The following is a 541-nucleotide window of genomic DNA, read 5'->3' on the forward strand; positions in this document are numbered from 1 at the left end:
ATAAATATATATATATATATATATTTTATTATAAATATATATATATATATATATATATATATATATTATATTATAAATATATATATATATATATATATATATATATATATTATATTATATTACATTATATTATATTATATTATAATATATTATATTATATATTATATACTTATATGTATATGTATATGCATATTACATTTTCTTGAAGGTGTGGAAGTATAAGTAATCTGAGATACAGAGAATTTGAATTCTTAGCTATAAACAATTTATCATTATACCTTTATAACCCCTGATTTTATGAGCTGTTGAGCTGTAGTACTTTGTGAAATGCCCATTCTCTCTTTTCACTAGGTTATTAAATTAACAACAATTACTTATTAGAGTAGAAACCTTTAACATACACATAAAATTATGAAATACTTAGGGGTTGCATCAAATAGAGCAGGCCCTGATTTCTGTCAGGGCCAGCTTTATTTGATACATAAAATAGAGCAGGCCCTGAGTGCTGTCGGGCCCAGATCTATTTGATCCATCAAATAGA

This window comes from Melampsora larici-populina (genome assembly GCF_000204055.1).
Source record: "Melampsora larici-populina 98AG31 unplaced genomic scaffold MELLAscaffold_6, whole genome shotgun sequence".
NCBI lineage: Eukaryota > Fungi > Basidiomycota > Pucciniomycetes > Pucciniales > Melampsoraceae > Melampsora > Melampsora laricis-populina.